Source organism: Octodon degus, unplaced genomic scaffold, assembly GCF_000260255.1.
Source record: "Octodon degus isolate 3935 unplaced genomic scaffold, OctDeg1.0 scaffold00011, whole genome shotgun sequence".
Lineage (NCBI taxonomy): Eukaryota > Metazoa > Chordata > Mammalia > Rodentia > Octodontidae > Octodon > Octodon degus.
The window spans coordinates 9,057,980-9,064,634 of NW_004524587.1; positions in this window are offsets into that span (position 1 = coordinate 9,057,980).

The following is a 6,655-nucleotide window of genomic DNA, read 5'->3' on the forward strand; positions in this document are numbered from 1 at the left end:
TCTTCTGTAATTGTACTAGGTGGACTCGGGGCCTGAGACTGCATTTTGTTCCTTCTCTTTGTCATTTTGTATACCTGTCTTCTGACCTTTGGTGTAGAGCTTAGATAGAGATATTACCTTAGCACCAGGTCCACGAAGTTCAGATTCCTCCAGGTGGGTGTTGTTTGGATCTGGTTGCTGTGCTCCACTTTCTGCTGCAGCTGTTAGAGTTGAACCCTTTGTGTCTCTCTGGCAAGATGTTCTGTTCCTGAATCAGTTGGGTGGGTCTTGCCTCTAGCCTTTTTGCAAGGAGTTCTGCTGAAGGGTTCCACACTGGGCCTGCACTCTGGGTCAAATGAGGATCCACGGGCCCCGGGCGGTCTCACTCACACACAGGGCCTGGGCTCTGGGTCTATTCAGGATCCTGCGGGCCCCAGGTTGTCTCACTCCTGCTCTATACACTGTTAAAAGACCTCAAGAAAGCAATGAATAGCCAGTTATAATGCCATATGTCTTCAAGTCCAGCTACCTGGGAGACTGAAGCAGGAAGATTGTAAATTCAAGGTCAGATTGGACAACATTTTGACTCAAAACTTTAAAAAAGAAAATAAAATAATAAAAGTGTGCTGTAGATGTAACTGAGTCATTGACTGAGGCCTTGGATTCAATCCCAATACGAGGGCAGGGAGGATGGGGGAGAAGGGAAAGGAGAGATGGAAGGAGGGGAAAAGAAAGGAAAGGAAACAAAAGCATAAGCGAGAAATATAAAACTGTTTCAAGACCAGATCAGACTACACATCGAGACCTACTCCTTGTCCTTAATGCTGACCTGTGCCAATCCAACTTGTTTTCCCACCATGGAAACAAATACTTCCAACACAGATACAAGGACCACCCTATTACACGGGATCCTTACACAGCGTCCACCCTCACTGCCAACTCCAAGAAGCAGAGTCTACTTAAAGCAGTTGTCCAGTTGGTGACAGGGCACATAGCAACCAAGGTTCACTTCGTGGCTTGCAGAAACTTCTTGGGAAGACACTTCTTTGCTCTCCATGATGCAAAGATCAAACACACAGACATGCAGCCACGCCAGAAAGCTCTGGATTCTCAACAGTCCACTATCTAAACACGTTCACTTAGCAATGAATATCCGCATCAGGCCAGATGCCAGACTTTGCTAAGCACAGCAGTACTGGTGCCAAAGACAAGGAGGAGTTTCAAATGACTCAATACTTTCCCACCTTGACTTCTACATTGTAGGCTGATGCCTACTGAGTAAAAGGAGGAGGAATGCTGAAGTTCCCACATCAGAGGAATGGAAGGAACACCTCACTGTTATTTTAGCATCCCTGTGGGTGGGAAAGTCAAGTACCCAAGGAGAGCTATGAAGAAACTGCAGTCTCAGCACACAGGGGAGGATAAAGGCAACAGGAGTGCATGGTGCAACCACAAGATTGCTCTGGAATTGAGTAATCAGAGTTTAGATCAGTGGCTGGCTTGCTTGGGGGGTCTCTTCCCCATTTAGGTAAGACCCCAGGGGTGTCAAGATACAAAATCTGGGATGGAGCCTGCAGGTCTGGGGAACAGTGGTCCCAGAGAGACAACTTTGAGAAGTGTCAGAAGCACACATGGCATTTTATAAAGATTCTTGATATTCTTTAAATTTGGATACAATTTTCTATCCGTACCTAGCTTCATGAATTTAATTCATTCCACAGGTCTGGTCATGAATTAGTTTTCCCCATAAGCTTCACTGTAAGTAAGGTTAATCCATTCTGACCCCTGCAGAGAAAATTGTAGGTTGTGAGTCAATTTTGGTCAAGAACTGAATCCAATTTTCTCATACGGTTCAATGTATTATAAAGCTAATCTGTTCTGAATCATCTGTATCTTTTAACTACAAAAAATATGAAACAAAGTATAATACAGTACAGTTTGAAGAGAGAGAACACCAACCTTGCTTAAGACAACTTCTGTCATGGAGGATGAAAGATGGGTGGGGAAGAGGTTGTTATTTGGAGGGAGATTCCTCTTCCATAAGAACACTGGGGAGATCTCTTTCAAGGGTTTCCTCTCTTCTCTCACTTGTAGGGTTAATTTTGATGAAAAAAAAATCTGTCAATGGTCACTTGTTATTTCCCACACTACATAACCCTCCAGAATTGAGAGATCATGTTATCATTGATCAGATTCAACACTCTGTTCATTACAGGTACAATGGGGTGGTGCTTCTCAAAGAAATGCTGGCCATCATCTCATCTTTCCATAATGGATTTTGTCACTTCACTGCTAAACTTCTCCTTGCCTTCCTCTTCCTCAGGGGAATGCTCCTCACTCCGGAGTTCTGCAAGTTCTCCCATCAGCATTCATCCTGCTGGTCTGACGACAACAAGCTCCACTATGTCTGCACCATCAACATCCAGACCCATCCTTTCCCATGGACACAATCTCCTCTGCTATCTGTGTATCAACCCCTTCAAAGTTGCATTCAGTGACACATTTTGGCCATGGTTTACTCCAGGCTGAGTTTCAGGTCTGGTGCATGACACCTTCCCAGCCTTTGTCAATAAGGTTGATACAGTGCAGGACATTGAAGTGTTTCTTCCAGAGCTCTTTCAGAGTCAAGGGCATCTTTGCAGTGGCATTAAATTACCTAGAGAAGAGCACTTTTGTGTACAGCTTCTTGAAGTTGCAGATCATCTGCTGGTCCATGGCTGCACAAGAGGTGTCATGTTGCAGGACGAACTTGACCCTTATGATGTCATACTCTGTGTCCATATCATCCACCAAGGCTGGAGGGCGGGCTGCAGCACTGTCTGTCTGATGGCACCTTTCAGGCAGTTGGTTGTCAGAAAGATTTTTTTTTCTTTTTAATGTGTTTAGTACAGGGTCTACACTATGTAGATTGGACTCATAGTGATCCTCCTGTTTAAAGCCTCCCGTGTGCTGGGATGACAGGCATGCGCCAGCACACTCAGTCTCAATCGCTGTCTCAGTGCACCCCGGGGGTGGGGCTGGCACAGCAGAAGACATTTCTTAATCGTGGGTGTGACTACCTTGTGCAGCCATTCGATGAACAACTGCCTTGTGATCCAAACTATTGCACTGACCCTCCATGTGACAGGCAGACCAGCATTGTTTACATTCTTGAATGCAGGCATAGTTTGGGAATGGTCCACATTCCCAAACCACATCAGGTTCTTTGATGCCATTTTTAATCTTCAAATTAGTGAGATTATTGACTTGGCCATCTTGTACTCCAAGGATAGATCAGTCACATGAATACCATGTTCCTGCTTTTCTACAAGTCCCTCCTTCAATTCAATGGTTATTTTATTCAAAACCTTCTTACCGTTCCTGTTCTGCACATCCTGGTTATGTTCCTTACCACTCTGATCTTTCTTTTCTCTGCAAGCTTACTCAGAACCTTCTTCGGAGCCTTGCTGGACTGAATAATACCTTACAGTACTTTGTGTGCTATACACGCACAATAAATCTTTGCAGCAAGTGTTCACGGGTCTGTCTGTGATCACAATCTCGACTAGAGGGACCCATGACCATGCGTCAGAGTGAAGAAGGTGATGACCACATTTGTGTCAATGTGGGGAAGATGGCCAGGGTCATGCTTGTAACCTGATGTGGAGTTTGCAAACAGAAGCAAAAGTCTGCTGAACACTTCTGTTGGCAAACCAAGTTGTTCATGAACAGAAGCATTCATGAACCAAGAACTGTACGTAACACTCCCACCACAGAAACTTCTATTGGACAGTGCTGCCATAGACAAATGGGGTTTTCTCTGTGGAATTCTGATGAGAAGGGCTAGAGCTGCCAACATTTGTATGCCTCCCCAGTGCTGCAGAATACTGGGGGCCACTGAAAGAGGCCCACTATCTGAGCATGTTGACCACCACCATATACTAGTGACTGGAGGATGCTTTCTGTTGCTACTTCACATTCTAGCAGCACACACTTCTCTTCAAAGAAGAGATGCTAGGTGATCTGAATTACTTAGGGTTTATAGTGTATTTGAGTGACCTTATATTTGAGAAGGTTTTGAGGACCACATTAGAAAGGCTACACTGGGGTGGCGGTATAGCTTAGTGGTAGTGTGCTTGCCCAGCACATGTGAGGCCCTGAGTTTAATCTCCAACACTGAAGGGAGGGAGGAGTGAACTGCATTTAAACTGTAAGGCTTCAGGCGATACAAAAAGATACCTTTGCGCTCTATGTCCTCTCCCTCGAAGGTCAATGAACTCCTCACCATGAGGTCAGCAAAGTTGAGGGATTGCGAGGTGGCACTGGGAGCCAGGCATGGTGGCACACCCCTGTAATCTTAGTACTCAGGAGGCTGAGACAAGAGGAATGCCACAAGTTCAAGGCCAGCCTATCCTACATAATGAGTTCAAAGTCAACCTAAACTGGAAAGTCAGAGCCTATCTCAAAAAGCTAAAACAAAAACAGTAAAGGATGGTACTGGGAATGTGGGCAGTTTTTCACTCTTCATGAATATTAAAGTTATATTCACATAACTATGAAAAGAATTCTGCCCTGAGTTTTTACTATTCTTGGAAATAGAGATAAAGGAATAGACACAACATCCCTGGTCCATGACACTGAAGTAGTGCTGTCTGATAAGTGAGCCTAACTTTGAATTCAGACCTGGGGTTGAGGCCAGATGTTACCACTTAAAAGCTGCACCCTTCTCCAAGCCCTATTCTGTTATCTGGAAAATACAGAATGCTTTTTCTTAGTGCAAAGACTGAATAGAGATAACCTAGATGATTATGATATACAGCCCTGAGGTATATTGAGTTCAAAGTCAATATACGAATTCTGATGAAGCAGTAGCTATAATCATTTTCATTCATAGTCTTCAGGTTCAATAATCCGTTCCTGGGAATAACTTCTGTTCTGAGTACCTTCACATTTCAAACAATATGAATATTTTTTTCTTTTAAAAATGTATTTCATTTTTAATTGATACATGATAATTATGCATGTTTGTGAGGTATGTGGGATATTTCAGTGCATGGATACAGTGCCTGATGATCAAAGTAAGTGACATCTGTCACCTCAGACATGCATAATGTCATAAAAATCTTCTCTGATAACTCTCATAATGCTCAGTTAATTGTTGTCAACCAAATGTATCTTACTCTAGTGCTCTAGGGTACTAGAGCACATTCTGTTTCTTTGATTATGCCCCTCTACTCACTAGCCCTCCTCTCTACCTCTCCTCTTCCACTCTTCCAGGCTCTGGTCACCACCATTCCACTTTCTGGTTCTTCCAAACAAACCTTCTTAGCTTCTACACATAAGTGAGAATATCTAGTTAAATATTTTTTTTCTTTTCCTTTAAACCCCTAGGCTCAAGTGATCCTCTTGCCCCTCCCTCCTGAATAGCTGAGACCACAGGTACATCCACTTTACCCAGCAAGCTACTTCTTTCTTTTACTTTTATTTGCATTTATTTTGTTGCTTAATTTATTCCCAATGCTATAAGTTTTTGTGTCTTCAGTTTCTTCTGAGATATCTTATTCATCTGTGCAATGTCTTCCTCTCATTTAGGGATAATTTGTTCCTTTGCAGTAAGGATCAGATGTGGCAGGGGCTCACGGATGGGTGAATGTGCCCATGCATTCTGTAAGTACGGCGGCACATCTTGGGTGCTTAGTTCACCTGGATACGTTCAATGAACAGAGAATCTATGTTTAAATTCTTAAGCTCAGTAGCAGTCTCTGCTTTTTTAAGCACATACAGCAAAACTTCAGCACTCTTTTTGGGCCACCGACCCCGTGTCCAGCCCCTCTGTTTGGCCTGGGCACACCTACCAACTCTACCACTGTAACACTAGAATGGCACACATAGCTTCTGTAAAGTGACATTCTTCAGATCCTTGGTGGCATTTTGGATATGTATATCACTGATGGCCTGGGCACATTTACAGGTGTTCTCAAAGTGAACACAAGAGCTTCCCGGTTCACACTATTTTGTGTGATTTTCTGGGCCAAGACAGTAGCAAACCATTTCCGTAGGTCACCTCAGGCTGCTTACTTAGGAAGCATCAAATAACTATTTTTATGGGCTGCTTTGAGGTCAGCCTTTCTGAAGGTACTTCATGCACAATTGCTTTATGAATCATAAACTAAAGAAAATAAGATCTGTGGCATAACACCCAAGCAGGAAGATAGCCAGTGTATGCAAGGATCCAGTCTCTTTTATTCATTAAGAGCGTATATTCATTTGTGTTGTGTGTAGTAAGGAAACACTGAAAACAATATTAGAAATTGAATTATTAGAAATCATTCCCAAAAATGTCCACTAGGGCTGGGAATGCAGCTCAGTGGTGGGTGCTTGCCTAGAATGCACAAAGCCCTGAGTTCAATCCCCAGTACCACCAAAAAAAAAAAAAAGCCAAATGTATTAGCTGACCTGAATAAATTCTTTTAATATAGGCAGAAGTGAAAAAACCCAAGGCCAATCATGTCCTATGTCCCAGCATCCCCAAGACACCCTCAAATGGACATGAGCCACCATGTAATCAAGAATGTGCAGTCACCACTGGGCACGGTGGTGCCACTTGCAGTGCCAGCTACTTGGGGGACTGAGAAAGGAAGATTGAAAGTTTGAGGCTAGCCTAGGCAACTTAGTGAGACCCTCTATCTCCCCCCCC